This window comes from Macrobrachium rosenbergii, chromosome 21 (assembly GCF_040412425.1).
Source record: "Macrobrachium rosenbergii isolate ZJJX-2024 chromosome 21, ASM4041242v1, whole genome shotgun sequence".
NCBI classification, from domain to species: domain Eukaryota; kingdom Metazoa; phylum Arthropoda; class Malacostraca; order Decapoda; family Palaemonidae; genus Macrobrachium; species Macrobrachium rosenbergii.
In genome coordinates, this window is record NC_089761.1 from 53,199,273 (window position 1) to 53,224,272 (window position 25,000).

A 25,000-nucleotide genomic window follows, 5' to 3' on the forward strand; every position below is an offset into this window, starting at 1 on the left:
GCACCAGCATCCCTGGCCTCTCTGAAGGTTATAGCCCGGATTTGGTCAATCCATCTGGTTTCCTCCGAGTCATTAGCTATGGCTGTATCTAACTCCGTCACTCAGTCTGAAAATACAAGAAATGTAAAATGAAAAATAGCTTAATAGAAACTTAAAATAATGTACTTGGAGATAGGCTATAGCAGAAAACTTCATAAATTTCCATTTGTTCTGTGGTGGGGCGGCCTCTAATTTGAAACACCCAGTATATATATATATATATATATATATATATATATATATATATATATATATATATATATATATATATATATATATATATATATATATGAATGGATGTATGTATGTATGTGTGTGTGTGTGTATGTTCCAGGATAACTCTGAAATGCATTGAGCAATTTCAACCAAACTTGGTATGCATATGACTATCTGGGAAAGAATGGAAAGAATGCTGTGGGGGTAAGACATCATTGGCACCAAATGGGGTGGGAAGGGGGTAACATGTAAAAATAACAGAAAACGACAGATATTAGTGTCTAATCCATAGTTTTCAAAGTCGCTGAGCTGAATAGTGACACTCCCGATGCCCTTCAAGTCCAAGTTCAGCCACAGTAAGATTGGGGGGGGTGTCATCCCTGATAGGAAGTGAGGGTGAGAAGGGGTGGGAAGTGGGGGACATGTAAAAATAACCGAAAGCAACAGATATTAGTGTTTATCCGCAGTTTTCAAGATCGCTGAGATGAATATTGACACTCCCGATGCCCTTCAAGTCCAAGTTCAGCCCCAATAAGAAGGGCGGGTGGGTGAGAGTGGTTGAAAAATATAATGTCAATAATGACAGATATTAGTGTCTAATCTATAGTTTCTTTTTAGAGGTTGCTGAGATGAATAGTGACACTCCCAATGCCCTCTGAGCTTATTTAATTGTAATGTGTGGTGTTTTGTCTCAAAGGCAAGGTTGAGTAGTGACTGGTGGTCAAAATGGATTAATCCATCATTTTCAGTTATTTCTTAGAAATTGATTAGAATTCAACAAAATCGAATCTCGATGCTCCTTCTAAACGGATTATATCGAGAATCGGGTTCTACTGTATATATATATATATATATATATATATATATATATATATATATATATATATATATATATATATATATATATATATATATATATATATATATATTTTGTTACGTGTGTGTCTTGGCTGATCAGTTATTGGTTAATTTACGTAAAGTTGCACGGCCCTGCAGGCCAAGAATACACGTAACCTGTCTCTTGAAGCCAAGAGTTAACCTCAAAGACAGACGTTAATTAATCAAAGGTCGCCAGTTAAGGGTAATTAACCTTAAAGAATATTCAAGGAATAAAGACTTTATGATAAACGTCACCAACTGCAGACGCAGAAAAATCTCTACTTGTTGAGATGGTATTAAATAAAAAAAAAAAAAAACACAACAGTTCTCCCCCCAAACAATGAGCGCTAGGCATAACGAATACCAGAGTATTAAAATGACTTGCTTGCCTAAATCCCAAGACTTACTGGGACAATTCGGCTAACGCTAACAATATAATAATTTGACTTAATCTAGACTTCGTACCAGTGGGTACCCTAAATGGTGGCTGGAGAATGAAACAAAGAAAGATTGGGAAATACAGAAAGAGGATAAAAGAATGGGCAAAGTTTTGAACAAAAGACAGACTCTACCTTAGGATGAAGCATTGTTGCGCATCAATGGACGACCGGAAGTTCTTGCAATTTCTTCTTCCCTTCACTAATAGAATAATAGACAAAAGGGGGGAGAGGTCCAACCGGACGTGTTGTCTCCCCGAAAGCTTGATTCTCTCTGCCTGTTCTCTGACCGGCCTAGGTCAAAAACAGGCCGCCTGTCATGCCCTAGGCGTCTACGCTCTGTTAAAAACATTCGCCAAGAGAGACAGGTAGAAGGATAAAAGGACTTTAGGACCACCCATTTTTAAGGCTGATATGGAAATTTTCCTAAAGGGGGAAATGCCTAAATGCTACCTATCCTTTCTCCAAGTGAACGTTACAATTTAAACTTGCCTACGTGATTTGGCCGCTACAACGGACGTTGGTTCCTCTGATAGAACTTCAAAGAAATACATTGAGGCGAACAGCAGTAATATTTATAAAAATATATATATTATATATAGCTGACCAACCCAGCGCTGCCTGGGAAAACTCTGAATGACAACCAATAAAGTAAACCCTCTCTCTCTCTCTCTCTCTCTCTCTCTCTCTCTCTCTCTCTCTCTCTCTCTCTCCTCCCTAACACCCCCTCTACTCTCTCTCTCTCCCTTTCCTGTTAAGATAGTTGCTTAAGTTATGAAGGTGTTCATAACTTGCGCCAACAACACGATGGCAGGGAACACCGGAAACGGCTTTGAAGACAGCATATCTAGAAAAACCGTATACTCCACAGTAACAAGGAAACGAAGAAAAACATAAGAGAACGCACAGAAAACCGACACCTGGAAGGAGGGATCAGAGAAAGACCAAGGTCACGAGGGGGTGGAGGTCACACAGGAAGAGCTAGGTGATTATAGGATTAAAAGTACTCAGCACACAGATATAAATACAGCCGGACTACGCGTCTGCTCATTGTACGGATACTTGATAATGTGGACTGTTTGTCCAAGAAAGCTTGTAACTTTTTCTGAATAAAAAACTCCTTTAGATACCATCCAGTTTGAATGAGGTCCTTTTAGTAATTCTACTAATGCACAGAACAATTGTGTATGAGATAAAGTTAATAAAAAAATAATAATATATATATATATATATATATATATATATATATATATATATATATATATATATATATACATACATACAGTATATTTACATATATACAGTATAGATATGAAATATACATGGAGAGACATCCTGGCCTGAGACATTTGTTAATCATTTCCACCTGTATGCTTTTTGAAATTTGCACTAAACTTTTAAATTGTTACCTTTCTTTTTATTATTAAAGAGAGATATAGAGAGTTTATTGGTTGTCATTCAGAGTTTCCCAGGCAGTGCTGGGTTGGTCACTTTTATAATATATATATATATATATATATATATATATATATATATATATATATATATATATATATATGAGAAAAGAGAGAGCTAATGTGACCAGTGATTGAATGAAAATCATGTAGGTGTTAGAGAGAATGTAATATATATATATATATATATATATATATATATATATATATATATATATATATATATATATATATATATGTAGTATTGAATGAAAATATGTATGTTATATGTAATATATATATATATATATATATATATATATATATATACATACATACATACATACATATATAGTATATTTACATATATACTGTATAGATATGAAATATATACTGTATAGATGTGAAATATACATGGAGAGCCATCCCGGCCTGAGACATTTGTTATTCATTTCCAAAACTGTACTTTTTGAAATTTGCACTAAACTTTTAAATTGTTACCTTTCTTTTCATTATTATTATTTTTGGCTGCATCTGTTATAAATTATACTGGAATGCCGTTCCTTTGTTGATCTCGAATATCCCTGAAGAAGACTATGGATAGTTGCAATAGCTATTGGTTTGGGACTGAATAAATATAGCAGTATTGTTGCAGGTTTGTGTTATTAGTTATTAAATAAGCTTTCATCCGGATCACCAAGTACTTCTTATGAAACATAACGTTGTTCTCCGGACATGTTACATTCAACCAGTGATCGCCAAGTTACCGTCCTTTGTCAGGTGCTTTCCCACCAAATTAACGAAAAATTAGGTTGTAGTTAGTGCACAGCCCAACGACAGCACAATAGATTTTGTAGTAAACTATGGTGTGGTGTAATGTTTTTTTGCCCATTAATTTTGTAAAGACTCACTGCTTCTTGGTTTCATGCAACCTGTACTATATTTCATGATTTCTATTAGACCAAACGTAGCTTATCTTTGAGTAATCCATGCTTTCCTCTTTGTTTTCCCCTTCCAGTATCAGGTGCGTTTTCTTGAAGAGGCGGTTCAGGAAAATTTTAATAGAACATAATGTGCGTTCTTGCTGCTGCATAGTTCATGGAGATATGGTAAGTCTGAATCTCAATGTTAATGTCATAAATCTGAATTTCGTTGTTAATGTCATTTGTCTGTCATTGTCTCTTAGTAAATTGGAATGTTCTGTTTCATTCAACGAAATTCCAATTACTTTATGGGCGATCTGTCCTGATGATTTTATAGGAACGTGATATAAACAATCATGTCTTCATAAATTTATGGAATAGTTATAAAGTTCTTTCCTGATGTCATCAAAGTTTTGATTATCGTCGTAGTTTATGGTTCAGTGGTATCTTGATTTAAAAGAGGTATAGTCAACCATAATGTATTAAATACTAATAGTATATTGTCACCCTCGATTTCAAGATTTCTTGTCTCCCTTTCAGAACGATATATCTAGAAACTGAGCATGAAGGTGCTCAGGTTCTGCTCTTACGTAGTGTTCTGATTATATATATATATATATATATATATATATATATATATATATATATATATATATATATATATATATATATATATATATATATATATATATATATGATATATATAATATATATATATATATATATATATATATATATATATATATATATATATATATATATATATATATATATATCACACACTGTATATGTGTGTGTTATATATATATATATATACTATATATATATATATATATATATATATATATATATATATATATATATATATATATATATATATATATATATATACTGTATATGTGTGTGTGTACGGCTGCATATGTGTTTATCCCTAACATCAATTCGTTCCCTGAAGCCCGTTAGTTGTGAAATCTCCAAGATGAACCATTTAACACACTTCTAAAAGACTCATAAGCCGTGCATCACTCTCTGTTTTCACACACACACACACACACACACACACACACAAACTGTGCCATTCACCCTTTCACCCTTCGTATCCACATACTCTTGAATTTTGTAGATATTGATGCCTTTCCTTTCTTAGGGTTTCCTTTCTTTCTTCTGCCTGTCACTTCTGAATTATACACTTTTCGCCAACCCATCATAGTCCAAATTTTGCACATGACTGATCCATCTTCAACTATTCTGATCTACTTTTCGCCAACCCATCATAGTCCAAATTTTCCACATGACTGATCTATCTTCAACTATTCTGATCTATCTCTTAACTTACTGTAACCTTTTTATTTATCATTTCAATCACTTCGTATATCTCAACCTATCAGTTTTCTTATGTTGCATACACTGTACAAACGGTTCATCTCAACAGCTTCAACCATTTATTCCTCCCATTTAGTGTCAAAATTCACGCCAAACTTCCATAAAGGAGTGTCGGCTCTAAAATCTTTTGATACACTCATCCTTGGCTTCCACAGATAACTCATTTTGCTCCCTAAACGTTTGTACATTCACGCTTATCTTCCTTGCTTTACGAATGCTACGACACAATGCTTTTCGTACGACACGTATTTGTTTTATATACTCTCAAATACTATTATGAATCAAGCACTTCCATTTTGCCATTATCCATATTAACATTTATTCTTCTATCCTCCTGTCTCTTTCATCCCATGATCATCTGTTTTATTTACTCCCAAATGCTTATAGGAATTAACTGCTTACATCCCCCTCGATGTGGGACCACCTTGAAGTGGTGAGGGGGTTCTTGAACCCCAGGAATCTGTTCCCGGGTTTGAGTCCAAGGATCCCATATACCATTATATATTTCTAGAATTAATTTTTGTGGAATTTTCCGCTTTTGCTAAAATTTATTGGACCTGATAAATAAGAAAAGATATTATATTTGGGATTGGGTTTATATCCGAAGCTAAATAGTGGCAACTGTGGTAGGACCATCAACTGCCCGATAATGTTCGGACCTGAGAGAGATAAGGCGGAACTATTCTTTAGGGCTGGACCATGGATTCCAGGGAGGTCTGGTTCTAGGGATAGGACTCTCGGCATTCTGTCCGGTTTAGGGTGGGGATGATTGTATTCTAGTAGTATTGTCAGTCCTAGCAAGCGGTTTGGCTTACACTTGGGCCACTCTAATCATGTTGTGCCATCCCCTTTTGGGGTAGGGTAGGAAGCGGACATTTGGGAGTCAGTTCTCACTTGTGCCATTGGTGGAAGAATAAGCACCATGAAAGGCTGATGATATCTTTTTAAGGTTTTCAGGTTTATTTATTTTTTTTATACTTAAATCTTTATGCTGAGTAATTTTAAAGATTCAAGTACCCTTGGGCCCTTTGGTGTATTCTTCTGATTCTTCTGGCACAGATGACGACCGCTGCTCCAGTACGGAGCAAATCTTCTGGCATGGAAATGGACAATTCTCTGGATAATCCAAATAATCAAAATCAGAGTGGTATTAAAACTTTAATACCTTATAAAACTCCCAAAAATAGTAAATATCTTCATGACCCAACCTTGACTCACTTCGACTCCCTCTTTGGGAGTGGAAGTTGGTCAAAGTTTCTAACCATGAAAGCTGACCAAAATATTTCAGCTTTAAAATGAGAAAATTATTTATTAAATAGATATCCAACGACAGAGATGTCGTTCAGACAAATAAAGGAGAAAACTTGCCTTATATATAGAGACCACAACAAAAAGTCAGTCCGAAGACAATTTGTCTTTGAAAAATATAAACAATATTAACATAAAAGTGAAAAAACACGATGCAATGAACAGCATTCAGGGTACCATTGTACTTCCTGAAAACAACAACGAACCAGTCGATAAGAAAAAGATACCCCAAGGTCCAAAATTGTAAGGTATATGTTGTACCAAGTAAAAACAGCAATAAAGAAATATTAAAAATAGCAAAAATAAAATTTGAATGTGAAGATCTACCTCAAAAAATAAAAATTTTAGGCCAAAATATTGAGTTAAGACCCTATGTACCAAAGCCACTGCAGTGTCAGAATTGCAGTAAGTATGGGCACAAAGAAAAATTGTCGTAATGAACCGGTATGTGCTTATTGTGGATCTACTGAACATACCATACAGTGGAAGTGCAGTGAACCTAAGTATGTAAACTGTGGGCAGAATCATCATGCAAGATCCAAAGAATGCGTGTGTTATATATACAATACTGAATTGAAAATCTACAAGAACGAACGGGGATGCCTATAAAAGAGGCTAGGTTGGAATTAAAAGTTAGAGGAATTCAAAATCCGTCTAAGAAACATACATATTCTTTAATAACAAGAGCAAATAATGAAACAAAAACGCAAACAGATAGAAGTAACAGAGCACACAAAAGTAAATCTCAAGAAGAAATGAATAATTTAGAAATAAAAACAAAAATGGTAAAGGATAAAGAAACGGGCACAAATGAGATGGATAATATTTTATCCAATTCATTTGAAATATTAATACAAATAGAAACACAGAAGGATGTTACTACGGAAGTAACAGAGGAGGGTTGTGATGGACTGGAAATTAGAAGATAAAAAAAGGCCTTTGGAGAGAACACCCCCCAAAACGAAGAAACCAACTTTTATTAGAAAAACATCGGTTAAACCGAAGATAAAAGGAGATGAAAAAGGAACAAAAACAAAAACAAGCTAAGAATATACATTTATCTCCTAAAATAATAGTTAAACCTATGAAGGTAGATGTCGAAAACACAGAAGTGAAAGAGAACCATACTATAGATAACAATGATTATGTCAAAGGAGAAGAGCTTACTCCATCTCCAGTAATTGGTACAAGAGCAAATGAAAAAAGAAATATACATGATAATACATGTGGATGTAATGATTGTTTCATTGAATTATGCAGTGACAACAAAAACATAACAAAAGATGGTTTAACAAACATTATAAGAAATTTTGTGAAATATAGAAAAAAAGAAACCACGGATTTGAGTACCCATGAAAAAGGTTGCATGTGCATTGAACACTTAGTATATTGTAAAGAAAAACAAATGAATGTCGTGAGTAAATTATTGAAAAAATCCAAATTGATAGTACAAAAAAAAAGAGAGAGAAAATAAAACTCGACCGCTATAACAAAATATTTTCAATTACTATATTATACAGTGGAAGTAAATGGTCTACAGACCAGATTACACCTAGGAGAAATACAACGGTTATTAAAAGAATATGAACCAATGATATTATGTTTACAACATGTCAACAAAACTGTGTCAACAATAGGTAAATATACCTTAGCATTAACATCACGAGAGGAAGAAGGAAATTTAGGTACAGTCATATATGTACGTAACAAAGTACTTTACAACAAAGTACCTGTTAACATTACTGACTTTCAAATATCAGGTCTTAAAATTCGAATGAAAAGCGATAATTATAATTTATAATTTGCACAACCAACCTAATAAAAATTACGCCATTTACAAACTTAAAGAATTACTTACTAATGCCAAGGAACTTACATAAGTAGTAGGTGATTTTAATGCTCACACCCCGATGTGGAACTGTAATTGTACAGACGCAAATAGAGCAGGAAGTAAAATAGAATAATTCATAGATTCATACGACATGTGCTGTATAAATAACTAAATCAGCACATATTTCTCTCAAAACACATGGAACATTTTCCTCAATCGGCTTAACTCTATTGCAGTACATAGAGTTAAGTAGACAGATTGGATTGGAATACAGTTGACGACTTGCACACAGGTGATCATTTCCCAATATTAATTTCATTATTACAAAATAATCTCCCCGGTATGTCTAGGTGGTTTAACATGGGTGCCATTTATTTTCCTGAATTTTTCCCTTATTTTTTGTTTGGGAGTATTATTAGAGATCTGATACATATTTCCTCCATGAAATGATTCTTCCTTGAATTACTTCCCTTTTAAATTTTGCAGATACTTTGTTATATTGAGGTTTTAATATATCAATTTCTAATAATAATATAGTCAGTTTTTGTAAATTTTCTTCTAATATCGGTGTTTTATTTATTTTACTGAACTTTCTATTCAAATTATCTAATCTCTTCCAATTTGGGACTTTGTGTTTTGTTGGATGAGCTTTTGATTTTGGTATTGCTTTATCAGCAGCATTTTTAATAAAATCAACAAGAAATTTATTAGTTTCATTATGATCTTTTAAATATTCAAAGGGTGGGACATTTGTAGTGTGAAATTCACATTGCTCCCAGTCTGCTTTATAAATGTTATATTGCGGGACATGCTTGGGAAAAGAATACTTGATCCAAAAGAAATACGTGATGTAATAGGTGAAAATTTAGCAAAAGTAAGTAGTGACAAAAGTTTAGATGACCATTTCTGCACAAAGAAAAATAGTATAGAATTAGTAGCAAATTTTGAAACAAGGTATATAAGAGAAAATTTATTAAGAAAGAGTTAGAATTTGCTCTGTTGAACAGCAATAAATGTGCCCCTGGAGGTGACAGTGTTTGTTTTGAAATGATCTGCCATGTAGCACCTTTGGCAGAGTCACGTATTAGAGTTTTATAACCACTTATGGCCTCAAAATTTATTTCCTGGTGAATGGCGCACAGCTATAATTATTCTTATCTCCAGACCTGGGAAAGATCCCAGTAATGTGAACAATTACAGACCAATTTCTTTAACAAGTTGTTTATGCAAATTACTAGAGAAAATTGTAAATGCTCGACTAACGTGGCACATTCGAGAAAAAAAAATGTTGACTCCCACTCAATTTGGGTCACAATGTAACAGATCTACACTGGATTCTCTGTCTAACTTGGAAGACCACATATATTATGAAGAGGATTTGAACGAAAACAATTACTATAGCCATCTTTTTTGACATTGAAAAGGCATATGATATTACTTGGAGATATGCAATATTAAAAACGTTAAATAAAAACTGCATCCGTGGACATTTACTTAGGCTTATCCAGAACTTTCTGAAAAATCGCACTTTTCAAGTGAGAATTGATGATGTATTGTCAAGTACATTTCCACTTGAAAATGGTGTTCCACAAGGAAGCGTCCTTGGTGGCACACTTTACTTTAGCAATAAATGATATCGGTAATAATCTACCAATCGGAATTAAAATTAACTTGCATATGGATGATTTTGCTATACTGTATATTATTCAGCATCTCGCATAAAATATGCAGAGCGAATCATTGATAGAACTATAATAAAAATAGGTGAATGGGCCTCATCTCTAGGCTTTAAATTTTCTATACAAAAAACTCGAGCAGTAATGTTTTATAAAAATAAAAAGTGGAAAAAAATGAAGAAATAGGTTTAAAAATCAGAAATCATTCCATACCAGTTGGCCAAACAGCGAAATTTGGGATTAGTATTTAATACTCACTTGAACTGGAAAGCCCACATAACATGCATGAAATCAAAACGTTGGCCAAACAGCGAAATTTGGGATTAGTATTTGATACTCACTTGAACTGGAAAGCCCACATAACATGCATGAAATCAAAACGTAAAAGAGCATTAAACCTAATTAAAAAAAACTATCGAACACTACATGGGGGGCCGATAGACATACCCTTACCGTATTGTATAAAGCAACAGTGCTGTCTATCATTGATTATGGAAGCTAAATATAAGGCTCGGCATCAGACGCAACGCTGAAAACTTTAGACCCAGTTCATAATGAAGGCCTTAGAGTATGTTCAGGAGCTTTTCGATTATCACCAAAGTCATCTTTAAAAGTTGAATGTGATGAACTACCCCTCTCTCTCTCTCCATGGAGAGTTAGTAACAATGAAGAGTGCTCTGAGAATTCAGACAAATGATTCTCCAACCAAAAAATTATTTGGATTAAGAGATGTGTTTATAAACAGTCATCCACCTCCTTTCCCAGTTAGAGGTAGAAGATTGAGTCGCTAAATATAAATATACAGTTACTTTTAATAGTAAAATTACCTCCTCCTTGGACAATGAATAAAATGAGAATTTGTACACACTTAAAATATTTATCAAAAAGTTATTCATATACCCCGGGACACCATAGACAACATACAGTAGAACATATAATCCAAAAAGGTCCACATTACGCAATATACACCGACGGATCTAAGTCACAGTACGGAGTGGGATATGCTGCAGTATCCCAAGACAAAGCGTATCAGTTCTTTCTACCAGATAATGCCTCATTATTTACAGCTGAGTTATGTGCAATAGCATCAGCCATGAAAATAATTAAAGAAACCTCATTTAATAATTTTGTGATTTATAGTGACCCCAGAAGCACTGCAGAAGCCATTTAAAGCTCTAATAAAAAAAAAAAAATATTGTACAGAAAATTAAGTTTTCACTCCATAAATTGTATAATAATGGAAAAAATATTGAAATATGTTGGATCCCTGCCCATGTAGGGATTAAAGGAAATGAAGAGGCTGATAAAGCAGCTAAAGAAGCAGTCCACATGGCAAAAGCAAATGTAGACATCCCTATTAGTGACTATATAAGATATATAAAGACAGTCATTGTAAGTAAATGGCAAAATATATGGAATGAAGAACATGAAAATAATAAATTTAAACTGATAAAATCCAGTGTTGGAAAATGGAGTTCATCACATCAGAGAGAGAGAGACATACACGCAAGTAATTCTGAGGCGTCTTCGAATAGGCCATACTCGTTTTGACACATGGACACACAATGAACAGTCCATGTGGCCCTCCTCCTGAATGCCTAGATTGCAAAGTGTTGATAACAGTAAAGCATGTATTGTGTGAATGTCCAGAATATACTTGCAGCGATTATAAAATTTTGGAAATAGATCAATAAAAGAAACTTTGTTGGAATCTTCAGCATTTTCAGTAATACCCATTTTAATGTTAATGAGGAGGTGTGATTTAATTGTTAAGATATAAAAAGTAAATAATAGAAATACGAATACCCTTAAGTGTCTAATAAATTTTAAAACAACTAAATTTTAAAATTTTACTTAATTTATTTTGAATTTTAATATACCTTTTTAGTGAGTATATATGGAAACGCCAATATAAATGTATTTATTGAGTGAGAGTGTCCCAGTATGAGAGCGTATGCCTTTGTGCAGCTTTTAATTTCATTTTCATTCAATCATCACTGCTGAGTGACCTATTAGGTCCCAGTGCTAGGCTTTTAGCCTAGACCTGTCATTTCATCCAAATCCTTCGGGCCAGCCCTATGAGAGCTGATAGTCAGCTCAGTGGTCTCAAAATTTTTCAACAATAATATAATAATAATAACTGCTTACATTCTTCCACCATCCATATTAACTTTAATTCTTCATTTTGTTCAGAGTCATCCGTTTCCATTTTTTCACTTTTCACTGTTGTGACTACCTTATCTAACTTCCTGCCCAGATCTACATGATCATCCCTGTTGTGAAGCAGTTCACCCTCACCCAACCACTTGGTATATTGATTTCCCCCAACTGTTCTCCAATACCCACAAATCATGCTGACTCTGATCCCTTCCACCTTTCTGCCATTCCCTCTAGTTCATTTTTCCCTCGTGTATTCTCTTAATGTATCTCCCACTTCCCTCTTATTAAAGTCAACTGGCCTTACATTTGCAGCCATGTTTTCACCCTTTCGTCTTCAACTTGAGCTTCTATTTATGTTAACTTTAATTTCAACAAGAAAATGGTCAGTCATCATTTTCATTTCCAAGGATGCCTATGAATATCCTGCGATGAAGACTACATATTTATACCGGTCAAGGATCTTTCAGAACATTTCCACAGGAGAATGTGCATTTTTATGTACTTAAGAACTTAGGACATACTAACAATGCCATCTTTTTTCCCTTAACATTTCTGACCTTTGCTTGAACTCCCTATCATGGTCACCATTTTGTATTTTCCAAGGTCAGCCAGGCACATATTCTTTTTTATTCTGGGCCATGCCTTACACACAGCCTTTTCTCCTGCCTCTTACTTTTACCCTCACAGTTCTTCATCTATCAATTTTGTACTTTCACCTGCCGTACAGGTCTTCCTGAACCTTCAGCCACTTCCCCTTCCTATTCCACGGGTTTCCATGAACCTTCAGCCACTCCCCCTCCCTAGCTTACACCTAGTTACCAGACTGTGTAATTCCAGAAGACATTTTCTCTATATTGTTAGTTTATGGTAGTCATAAAGAAAAACTGTAATGGGAATTAGGACATTATCATAACAACAAAAATGCAATAGAAAGTAACCTGATATGCATATGCAGCTTTTAAGCAAATATGAAACTGACAGCTGTATAAAAGATGGGCAGTTTACATCTTTAATGGTATGCAGTGATAGTTGTTATAACTACAAGCTGGTGATATGATAAGAACAAGTTGTATAGGATTACTATAACTTATAGGTACATGTGGTTAAGCATTCATGGGAATCAGATTCAAGTGGCTGTCAGTTTTTAGCCCAATAAGGTTATTTGTTAATGTTACACTCATCATATGATAAGTTACCAATAACCTGTGTATCAGAATATGTATGAAATGCCCATGTGTATTACCAAAATGCCTAGTAATTCTGTTAACTTAGCTGTTTTTAAGAAAACTGAAATTCTTAATGTATATTCAGCCTAAATACATCCCAAAACAAGAACTTTTTAGTTGGTATTATAAAGAGATGCCAATTTGGTATTTTGGTAATTCATTCAGTTACTAGTCATTCAGTGATCTGTAATCAACCATTTTACCCAGAAACTTGAGATGCACACTTATCAGCTCGTAGGGACCCTACATCTGAGCTTGCTGCATGGTTCCTATCAGCACATCAACTTTTTGGGAAGGCAAGCTGCCCTGCTAGCCTGGGAATTTCAGTAATATTTTACGAGTCATTTCCTACTGTCATTGAGCAGAAATGTGACCATAGTTACTTATGTCAAGCGGGGGAGGGGGAAAGGGCTAGTCCCCTTCACCCTGTCAGTCAGCAAAGTAGATAAACAAATGGATGGTTTGCCATGCTGCAGAGCCATTAGCCAGATACATTCCTAGTTGGAGGATTTTTTTTTTTTTTTTTTTTTTTTTGACAAACTATCTCAGCTACCAGAAGAATGGAGTAGAAGCTAATAGTGTTTATGATTTTTCAAGGGAATGTTGGTTTGAGCTCTTAGAATCACTGGTGATCGAGCTGTTTGCCATACCAATAACAGTGAGCTCTTGAGGTTCCTTTCTCTGGTGCCATTACCTTTTGGGCTAGGAGGAAACCTCCCAGTGTAAGGATAGACATACTAGTCATGATAAGAGACTTTGATAACAGGAAATGGCAGATCATCTATTGCGAACAGTGACATATCTAAGGTTGTTGAAAAAGTGAAGATGTGAAAATACATTTTAATGTTGACATGATTGGTATCTTTACAGATTACATACCAAGAAATAATAATGTTGATAAAGTAGGAATGTAAGTTCCTCATGGCCTTTATCTACACACCAGTGTTCTTGCGATGTTGACAGTTTATTTTTAGACATAGTCTTATTCAGAAATGATGACTACTTATTCAGAAATGATGACTACTGTTATGTTACAGTAATGTTAAGCTGTATGTTACTTATTTGAACATTAGATGTTAACGGTCTTGTGCAAGTTTAGTAAAAGTAGGCTAACCAGCAACTTCCAGTGTGAATGAGGCGAATTAAAGAGAAATGGTGTGTATGAAGGCAACAGAGATCAGACTATTAAGCTTGACACTGCTACAAGTCCAGATCTAGCAACAGCAAAAGCAATTGAAGCTGATAATCTCTTCAAGCTCTCCACTGTTCAACATTAGTGATGGAAGCAACATAGAGATCTGTGTATGTAATAACCAATTTCAGTGTAATGAAGAGTTTTGACTTTGATTTTAACCCTGCAGTTCGATCCACAATCCCATGATTGTATTTTTTGGTACATCACCTGACCTATGAGATGGCTGTTACCAAAGGAAATAGATTTCACAAACTATGCCAAACAAGAGGAAAAAAAACATCATTGCTGCGAATAGTAATTTCCTGTCTCATTCGATGTATCTGGCCTTTACCACATGTCTTGCTGATGTCACATGACAAATAATGCTCACAAGCACAGTATGGCTGAATGATGATTCAGGTCCCATAAACAATAGCACACTTCTTTAAAAAGCTAAGCTTAGATACTCCCTGTCCATATTGATCAAAATGCCCCCTCCTTTCCCTACGCTCCACTGGGTGGGAAACTATGTTGATCATTTGTGGGCACAGGCATCCTGGTAGCTCATTGTAAACCCCAAACAAAGTTTTTTTTTTTTTTTCCAGATCTGCTGGCTCTGGGCAGTCTCCCAGAGAGATTCCTTATAGCTCAGTCTTCCACCCACGGAAAGCTTAGCATCTTCAGGGGATTGTGGCCCTCATCACCTGCCTCAGTAATCCAAGCTCTTCTGAGTCACTGTGATGAAAGGCCACCTGCCTAGAACCAGGCCTTGAGTCGTACCTGAGACTGAGGCCTCAATCACAGCACAGTTGTTCTTTGGTGAAGTGTAGTGACGAATACCACATCACTCTTGTCCTGTACTCAGTGTTGGAATCGCTCACATGCTCATTAATTCGTGGGCCTGTGGCAAAATTCAGGAATTGCCAATCTGTTAAGAAAAGTTCCTTTTCTTTCCTCTCTTCAGCATCTTCTGGCAGTCTGGATGAGAGACTTTTGAGCCTTGTGACTGAACCTCTTATGTCAAGACGTTGGTGCCTCTTGCTAGTATTGGCAAACACAAGAAGTCAGTGTTTGGAAACACCCACATTCTTTGTGGCCTTATGATGTAACAGGTGAGCTTAAAACATTTCCGAAACGAGTCAGTTATACAACAGGGACAAAAACTTATAAAAGTTAAACTCGGGGACGTGGAGTTTTTTCTGGCATTTTGAACTAATTTTTAGTACATGGTTGATTAGCATGTGTCTCAAGCCTCAGATCATCTTTATCTCACATTCAGTCCACCTTTACCTCATCCTGTCATATGGATCTCCCCCATAGGTTTTTCTAACCCCATTCCTCTGGGACCTGAGGGGCTGCTCAGCAAGATGTGCAGGTACCCAGCTCCTTTCAGACAGTAAGCATCTTGCCAGAGGTATTTGGAGAGTGATAGGGCTTTTGGGATGAAAGGAAGTCTGAGTAAATGTATTTATTATATGAGAGGATGTGCCCATGTGCAGTTTTTAATTTCATTTTAATTCATTCATCTTTGTGTCGGATGATCTATTGGGTCCTAGCGCTTGACTTCAGGCCTTGACCTAGTATTTTAATCAAATCCTTCGGGCCAGCCCTATGAGAGCTGAAGGTCAGCTCAGTGGTCTGGTTAAATTACTTTAATAATAATAGTAATTATTTTGGGATGATAAAATGAATGGCTTTTATTGAGATGTCCTTCTTATTCCCATCTGCAGAGCATCAGCTCAGCCTAAGTATGTGCTGGACCATTCATAGATGTAGGTGTTTACTCATTTCTTCAACATGTCGTAAGAGCTTTTGCAGCTAATATGTGACTCTCTCAGCTCTTCCTTTTAATAAGGTTGAGGGGGGGAGAGTTGTGGTGGCAGTAGGACTATTCCAATTGTAAGATTTGGCTACCTTCTGACATTGGGGATTGCATATGGTTCGCAGAACTTTTCCTTAATTGAGTGAGGCTCTACCCCTTCACTCAGGCCAAGGGCTCTACTGCACTGTTATACCAATGCCAGATCGAGTAGGGGGTTGCAAGAGTCATTGCATCCTCTGCTCGCTTTTGCGACAGGGATTATGGGATTTCTGTGCAGTTTGTTCCAGTCAGTTGACAGTGACGACCTCCCACTTAAGGAGTAAGTCTTATATAAAAGGCAATGGTTTGTATTTCTGTTATAAGTTATCAGATTTTTAAAGGAATTTTTATGTATCCTAGGTATCCAAGTCATAGCTTTTTATCGCAGGTCTTACCTCAACCACCCGGCTTTGTCCTGATGCCGAAGGAAAATGTACTAAGTGACGGCAGACGATTGAGGGGTATTCCCCACTCACCCATCAAATGTAACCATCTGTTAATCATTATGTTACAAAGTTGAGAGACCCTTTCCAGCTGTAGCTGAAGGATACTCCTATATAAAAGGCTCTGATGTGTATACTTACGAAAAACACAAGTTACTTATAAAATGTTATATTTTTGAAGTATGCTGCTATGACACTGTAGCAGTACTGTGCCGTTTTCTCACACATTACCCTGAAGATTACATTCCCTGATCGTATAATGAATTTGATGGTACACTTTGCAGGTATAATAATGATTAAAGTGCAGTTTTTTAAAATAAGTTTTCTGCAGTCAATATCTTAGTTGGCAACTGGTCCTCGAGTAATTGACTAAGTCACTTTCATGATGCTAATAATGATGACAGCATGAAGCACACGGACCTTATGATTATCATTTTAATGACTGTGTTTTACTTTTATTGATTTCTGCATGAAAAATGTTTCAGTTCTAAGTAGCATTGAATGCTGACGCTTAAAGCTCAAAGTATTTCAATTAAAGGCTTTGTAAGCGCTCAGTAGCGAAAGTTACAGCTAGACAAGTAACAGCTTTTCTGGACTAAGGAGTTAAATATTAATCTCTGCATTTGAACAGTACTGTTTAGGACATAAGTAACTGATTTTGATTAATTTTTCTTCCAGGTGATGATATCTTCAAAAGGTAAGCGATTTATACCATCGTGGTGCTGGAGGTCATTATATAAGTCTACAGTTATTGACTGCATTTGAATGCTGTAGTTATTAATCGTGTTATTATTATACTGTAATTTAGTTACGGTTAATGTTTTCCAGTTACTGTATATTGATTTTATTGTTTTTCACTTTCATTATAACCATATCTCTTTATATGTCGTCCGTTATAGCTTTGAGATATTTTTATTTCGTTTTATGTAACATATGCATTAACCCTAGACGTATTTGGGGGATACTCTGAAAATATTTACGCTTCTAACGCGCGGAAATCCGTGATGGTACATAACGTAATTGGTGGAAATGTTTATAACTGGGACTCAGTATGTTCTTATGGGGTATTTAACTCCTCATTAAAAACCCGGCCACAAGTGGGCAATCACGTCGTCGACGACCACAGATGTTGAGATGCCAGTAACATAAACTAATTTTCTAGGCGTCAGTGATTTTTTTTTTTACGTTTAGTTTACCAAAGTTTAGGAATTTTGGCGTCCATGACCATTGATGTTGTGACGCCGATTTACCAGACATGTAAAGGAAATTGTCGTCAGTGACTTAATGTTACCATGACTATTTATAATTCTGAATGCAATTTTACCAAGACTTGTTTTGCTCGTAGTAGTGTTTAATTTAACATTTCCATTTATTATTGTACATACATTATGTTGCCAAGTTTTAGTATGTGATAGTTTTTATATGTGATATTGTATTGCATGTATAAATTCACTTTTACCATTTTGATATACCGATTTATTATATTTTCTTCGCCTTCCTCTGGGTATGTATAATGTATATTTGGTTCATATGGAAAGAATTTACGAGGTCTGTTGAACCCCAGCACCACGAGGTATAAATCTCAGGCTGTCCAGAATGATGTACGAGATCGGCCCTTACGTTACAAATTACTCTGGTGATTTCTACAGTGTACTTCTAGTAGAGTTTCATCGAAATGAGCTCAATTTCTTTGATTTGTCTGGGTCTCTAGTCATAATTCCCCGTGAACTGCGGATAAATATCCGTTTTTACAAACTACAAAGATTTTGATACTCTTTTTCTTCGTTTGCAATACCTAAGAAACATGTTTTAAATCGGATCCTCCTTGTTTTTATCATAGAAATTCGCTAAATTTTATTCCGGTAAAGTCTACTTAACTCGTATATGTTGTTTATAACGCTAAAGGGATTGTATCAAGAAAACCTGAAAAATATCCAAAATGTTATCATCATCATTATGTTGATATAAATAGAAGACGCGAAGTTTCCGACACTTGCCAAAGAACGCAATTTCTTTTAGGTGGATTTTCGTAAGAGATGAAGTCCCTATCATCTGGAAAAATCTCAAAAGTTTATTATAGTTTCCATTAAATATTTTTCTATTATAGATTCCATTATATATTTTGCGATAAAAAACGAACCCATCAAAAGCTGTTATGTTTTTAAAGAAAATAGCCGTGGTTTTTGAAAGAAACAATTTTAAAAACATCCCAGTGAGATTAGCAAGAAAGGTTCACATTCAGTTCAAATTCTGTTATGCTTCATGATATGCATATTTAGATACAAACGTAAGCTCATTTCTTTAAACTGGTTATGATAAGATGTCATGTACCTTGCTTGTAGAGCAAGAATTATGGCCAGGTCTCGTATAATTCTGGATAGCCATAACTTGACAGGATCATCGATAAGGACATTGTAAAGGTATTTGCGATTTTCTACTTTTGTTCGTGTAAAGTTATATAATTATATATATATATATATATATATATATATATATATATATATATATATATATATATATATATATATATATATATATATATATATAGATATATAATGTCATATATATATATCTATCTGTATACATTATATTATGTGCATGTATATCTATCTGTTTGTCTGTCTATCTATCTATCTATCTGGATATGTATATATAAATATATAATATATATACAGTACATATATATTTATATATATATATATATATATATGTCATATATATATATATATATATATTATATATATATATCTGTTTGTCTGTCTATCTATCTATCTATCTATATATATATATATATATATATATATATATATATATATATTTATATTATATATATATATATATATATATATATATTGTATATATACTGCAAATTCAGGAAGTAAATCTCATTCGAGTTAAATTTTTTTAATGTGTTTTACAGTTACATTTTAGCTATATATATATATATATATATATATATATATATATATATATATATATTAAAGAATATATATAGGCTATATATATATATATATATATATATATATATATATTATATATAAATTTGTATCGTGAAGTCTTTTTGGACAGTACGTATCAGAAGGTTGATGGTCTGATGATTTAAAAATTTCCTATATAATAATATTATATATATATATATATATAAAATATATATATATATATATATATATATATATATATATATATATATATATATATATAATGTATATATTAATAATATATATACATATACGTTATGTATATAAATGTATATATTTATATATATATATATATATATATATATATATATATATATATATATATATATATATATATATATATATATATATATAATATAATGTTGTAATGTTTAGTGCTTGTGTTGTGCATGGAACGATTGTTCCCTTGTTGAGGGTGCACTCCTTTCCCGGCGGTGCTTATTTTTTGTGTTAGAGTTTACTCCTGTTGCTTTTGTCGGCGGAACGTTAGTCAAGTTTGGGTGATCATCGAGTCAGGGTCTACTGTAGACAGCGTAGCAGCAAGAACTCGTTTAACAGCAGGCAGTTGTTACCTGCTGGCCCCTACAGTTTTCGAGGATGAAAACTTCAGTCAGACTTGACTCAATTGTAAATATGTATATTACGTAATGTTAATAAACTAGTATTAAGGTTATTTTGCTGGTTTTGTTGTTCCCCTTTCCCCATCGTTGTCTCGGCTCCTGCCACTATTTTCAGTCCATTTCTCTGTAATTGATGATGGAACCTGAAGGACCGAGTTTTGGTTCATGACTAACTATATATATAATATATATATATATATATATATATATATATATATATATATATATATATATATATATATATATATATATATATATACAGTATATAATTTTGCGATATGACGGTTATTCATAGTAGTGGGAACTGAAACGAAAGTTTACATGAAATAAAAGTTATCGCAGTTGAGACAAGTTCAGCGTTGAAGAAACAGCAAGGATTCAAAGCTAGAGAATAGGGGGAGATGTAGCAGGTGGAGATTGTTTCACCATGAAGCTAACTCAGGGAAGATTATGATTGCTGTCAAGAGAGGAATGGACGAGCGTCAAGAGAAACACAAAATTCAGGATGGAAAAAGCGATTGATTCGAAGGGAAAAACGTTGCTGAAGTCAAGAGGAAGAAAGATATTGTCGATGACATGGAGAGAAACAATAGAGATCTTCGCCTGCAGGCGTGCTTCTTCCATGTATGGTATAGTACGAAATTAATCTCTTCTATGTTGTCTTTCAAACATTCAGATACTGAATGTAAAAATAAAACTTTCAAAGCAGTTCTTGATAGTGAGAAGTGGTATGTAGATCTAAAGTTGTTTTGTAGTGTTCTTGAAGTTGTCGTTATTTATATATCAAACAAATTTTCAATTTCTCAGTCAGTTTTTTTAAACAGGTTTTGTTGCTCGTTATTGCCTTGAAATTGTCGTTATTTATTTATCTAACAAATTTGCAATTCCTCAGTCAGAATAAAGCAATCTCTTAGCTTATATCAAACAAATTTTCAATTTCTTTTTTTAATATTTCCTTTCTTCATTTGCAGGTTTTTGTTTGCATATCGTCCTTGGAGGAAGAGGATCGAAAAATGGAGTCTAAATCATATATTTCTAGTAAGTAACGACGTCTTTTTCAGCTAGCATAAGGTCCTCAGTACTTGTAAAAGAATTCGTTTAAAATTGCGGGGGAAAAATTTTGTTTACAAACCCACAGAGTTTAATAATAAACGAAAGAGACCTCAAATGGCATCATCTGTCATTTCAAATTAGGTAGAATAAAGCAATCTCTTAGCTTAAACAGAAGGTGAACGCCATTCTGAGAAGTTAGGATAGTTAATAGTTTCTGTAAACTGGCGTGGCGACTGGCTATCGTCATCGACGCCAGAAAAGAGAGAGAGAAAAAATTAACTAGCATAAATCAAGAATGAGTGGAATAGGCAGCTCTTGCTATTGTTTTTATGTTTAATCCCAATAAAATTCCGAGATTTTCCACTAGACAGCTGTTAAAAACTCGAGAAGTAAATCTTGAAAATGAACAAAGAATAATGCATGGATACTTACTCAGGCTCATGCTGACTTTATATGCATCTGCTTAAATAGTAATGCTGTTATTGTTGCCTTACAGAGGATGTCAAAAAGAGAAGCTGACATCACTGTGAGAGGAGGATCTAGATGTCATCATCAAGGATAATTTCTGGTGAGTGTAAACAGCTTAAATTTATATTTGTTTGCCGTTGCTGTGACTTGACATTCAACTGCCAGAGATTATTATTATTATTATTATTATTATTATTATTATTATTATTATTATTATTATTATTATGATTATTATTATTATTATTATTATTATTATTATTATTATTATTATTATTGGGACTTGTTCGGTAACGATACAGCATATAAATTTCTTCATATAGTTTTGCATGTTCGCGAATGTGCTGGCCAGTTGCCAAACAAAATTAATGATTTTTTTATGTTTCTATATCTGGGGTGTTTTTCTTTATAAGGCTGTAATAATTGGGGTGTTACGAAAAGGGGGAGTCTGGTTCCAACACCCCCTTGCAAGTACAAACACTGCGGAGATTAAAATCCCCTAAGTGTAAAGGAGTAATGCATTATTTAGGGCATTTGCATACGTAGACTTAAAGCACACCCTCCTGTATACAATACTCAGTTTGTCAACTCTACATTATTTAATGACCCAAAAAATATAAAATCTGTGTAAGTACAATTGTAGTTTTTTTTTTTAAGAAAAGTGTACCCATGTTCTATACGGGCATTACCATCGCAATTCTAACTATATACATGTACGAGTTGGCAATAACAGCATAACATTTTCTTACATTCAAAACTGTGGGTTATTTTCGTTTAATGACCTGAAAGAAATATTAAAAACATAAAATGGCTGCATAAACAGAACAGAATATAAATTAATCAGGACATTTAAATTTTCCTCTCTTTGGAATATCATGAAGGGCAATGTAAATTTTAATGGATTTTTATTATAGATGCAATAAGCCTTGCATGCACTCTCGCTTAACGGCGATCGTAACTATATCTTCAGCATGGAACTTGTTACGTCGTAGTTGCAGTTCCCAGTAATGGTTATATGACAGTTTCTTGTAATTACGATGGTATTAGTGACACAAGTAAACGTTGTTCTTATGTATTAACCTTAAGTGGTTTTTACGTGTTAATGTTGTTGTCCATGCTGAGGAGTAATTTTTTGGGGAATGTTTGTATTTAAAGTGGCGTAGTTTTAAATTTACGTGCATTCTGCTTTGGTGAGGCCATGGATTTTGTGTGTATGTATATATATATATATATATACATACATACATATATATATAAATATATATTTATATATATATATACATATATGTATAAATATATATATATATATATATATATATATATATATATATATATATAATATAATATATATATATATATATATATATATATATATATATATATATATATAAATATAAGTATATATATCGTGTCTGTCTGTCTGTCAGTCTTGTGGATGCTCAGTGCATCACTATGATGTTACAAGAACGAATTCATGTAAGTGGTATTGAGAAGATGAGTGCTAGTAGCAATATATATATATATATATATATATATATATATATATATATATATATATATATATATATATATATATATATATATATATTATATTTTACATATATTGTATTTGCCAGTCAAGTAGGAAAAACTTCAGTTTTCTTGTAGGTTAATATAACTGATCTGAAATCCACTTAATGAATGCAGTAATCTCGGAAATATTGGCTTACAGTAATCCATAGTTGAAAATATGTTTCTTGATTTTGAACATTTAAGTTTAGGTATTAATTGGCAAAATCTAATCTTTGAAACCATTGGAACTCAAGAACTCTTCAGCCATGTTTTAAAACTGGTTATGTCTCGTTGGTGGAGTTGAATCTTCCTGATGTTAGTTCGTCCCGGCGAATGCATGTTGTAAGGTAGTTTCGTGTTCTGTAAAACGTGAATTCAGATTCCTGTGTTTTCGAGAATGACACGAATGATATCGATGATTCACGAATAGTCATTAGGTGTGCGCTTTTGATACTGAGAATTTGTGACATGGATAAAAAATTGTCTTACATTCATATGAATTATTGTCAGTATGAATTCAGTTTAATCGCTCCTACTTTTACTAACGCTTATACGTCTCCTTGTAACTGAATCAGCCAGGTTTAAGCACCTGTGAAGAAAAGAAATCAAGTATCCATACTTTTTCATTCACTTGATGTAAGGGCATAAATATCCGCAAGAGAATTCCGTGTCCTGTGTTTCAAAATTCCAGCATATGTCGTTTCTCGTCCAGGGAAGCATACTGCATTTCGACAGCATATGGACAGAGGCCGTAAACTTGGATAGAATAGATAAATAAATAACCCCGAACTCTGGATAACAAAAACTGCAGCATTTCAAGGCCGCTGAAAAAAAAAACTAGAGGAAGAAAAACTTTTTAACAGTGGAGCTTTTAACTTACAAAGAACCAATCGGAAAAATTCCCTTGGGATCCATTATATAAAAGGGAGGGGCGTTCTTGAGTCACCCGAGTTTTATCCGATTCCGTAACTTCTCATCTCTCTCTCTCTCTCTCTCTCTCTCTCTCTCTCTCTCTCTCTCTCTCTCTCTCTCTCTCTCTCTCTCTCTCAGGAAAAAAAAATAGCCGCGTTTGTTTTACGTCCTTCTAAGCAAGTTTAGCAAAAAGGGAAGAACGACATCACAATTTAAAACCCAAACCCATCGGAATAGGTTTTCAACTGTGACTAGTATATTAAGGAAAGGATTTTAGATATTAAATCCTATAAATAGCCTCTCCTATGGTGAATTAAGGTATTCAGTTTCTTATGATTTAAAGACTTGAATGTCCTTACAACATTGTAAGCTTGGCTCAAAACAGGGCCTTCCTTTTTCATCAAGTCTATCAGCGTCAGCTGAAATTCCTCT

The 25,000-nt window shown here is 34.0% G+C and overlaps 1 long non-coding RNA gene across 1 annotated transcript in view; it reads left to right on the forward strand.

Moving 5' to 3' along the window:
• LOC136849612 (uncharacterized) overlaps positions 1-19,150 on the forward strand; it is a 60,187-nt gene extending 41,037 nt beyond the window's left edge. The window contains exons 2-3 of the long non-coding RNA XR_010856342.1: positions 4,023-4,113; positions 17,668-19,150. This is a non-coding gene — a long non-coding RNA (uncharacterized lncRNA). The remainder of the gene's footprint in view (positions 1-4,022; positions 4,114-17,667) is intronic.
• The last annotated feature ends 5,850 nt before the right edge of the window (positions 19,151-25,000 follow it).